The sequence below is a fragment of the Priapulus caudatus genome, unplaced genomic scaffold (assembly GCF_000485595.1).
Source record: "Priapulus caudatus unplaced genomic scaffold, Priapulus_caudatus-5.0.1 Scaffold1480, whole genome shotgun sequence".
NCBI classification, from domain to species: Eukaryota; Metazoa; Priapulida; class Priapulimorpha; order Priapulimorphida; family Priapulidae; genus Priapulus; species Priapulus caudatus.
The window spans coordinates 8774-10490 of NW_014578541.1; positions in this window are offsets into that span (position 1 = coordinate 8774).

Sequence of the window (1717 nt, forward strand, 5' to 3'; positions counted from 1 at the left end):
ACACACACACACACACACACACACACACACACACACACACACACACACACACACACACACACACACACACACACGCGCGCGCGCGAGCGATTGCATGACCTCCGTTTGCGCGGAGGTAACTATATATCGATATATCGAGTTCCTCTTTCTGTAAATGTCACGGCGGATGTGTGCGTGTCTGTGCACTATATATATTCACATTGCACTCGCTAATTTTATATTTTTTGCCGCATCTTTCTTTGTGCGATGCCTCTCCCCTGTCTCTGGCGCTCCTCCCCAATCTCTCTCGCTGTTTCTCTGTGTGCGTATGTTCTATTTCTCGCTCTCCCCCTCTCTTTCTGCTACCTCATTCTATACCCTCTCTCATTCTGCTCCCACTCTCTCTCGCTCTCTCTCTCTCTCTCTCATTCTCTCTATACTCTGTCTTTATTTCTGCTCCCTCTCATACTCTGTCTCTTTCTGCTCTCTCTCTCTCTCTCTCTCTCTCTCTCTCTCTCTCTCTCTCTCTCTCTCTCTCTCTCTCTCTCTCTCTCTCTCTCTCTCGCTCTTCCGCGCTAACTTTCTTTCCCTTTCTCACCTTCGTTCACTCTCTTACCGTCTATGCGCATGTACACTGCCCCCCGCTTGCGTCTTAATTAGTGTAATGAACAGGGAACGGTAATTCTTAGCGTATATATGTGCGTCATATGTGAGAAGCTACCCATTCATCAGAATTCATCAGAATTTATCCACCGGGCATTCACAGACAAAATTAAATTGCACTGAGGTTGTTCAAGGATTTGACTTACTTACCCCGACACAGCGCACGTGCCAAATTACATGCCCACGTAGGTAAACTATGCACTTACCAATCGCCGCTAATTATTATTCCAATTATATCATTAATTAATTATGCTAATTATGCCTAAATCATTAGGACCAGGCGGTAGCTGAGTGTCAAGAATTGTAGAGTTTTTTTTGCTGCGAGGTTTGGGTTTAAGAAGTAAGCATGATCCCCAGTACGGAATAGATTACTTAACTGTTATCCTATTCTTCTTATATATTCAAACATAGAAAGACCATGATGCTCTTTTTCCTGAGCAAAACTTGTACGTATCTCGCTTACAATTTGTCATAGAGCACGGCAAAATTAACATGATATTAAAAACAACGAGTGCACCATATAGCAACTAGATAGTGGAATGTATACATCGTACGTAATACTAGCCCTATTATTTTTTTTTATTTTTATTAATTATTAATTCTAGATAGAACCACATTAGGTCCTGCTGACGTAAATGTCCTTCATCACCGTTCCATTATATCTAGTAAACCCCTAAATGTGTCGTTTATAAATAGAGATAAAATCTCACGATAACACACACGCACGCACACATGCACGCACACGCACGTACATACGCACGTACACATGCACGCGCTCACGCACCGGACGGACGGACGGACGCACGCACGCACATGCACACAGACACACACGCATGCACGCACGCACTGACGCACGCACGCACACACAGACACACAGACAGACACACACACACACACACACACACACACACACACACACACACACACACACACATTGTGAGAGAGAAGGAGAGATGCAAATGGGCACACGCACGCACATCATGTCTGTCCATATCCCGCCCAGCTAGACTATCACGCTACACACGCACGGGAACTAAAATATATGCCACCACCACCACCACCACCACCACCACCA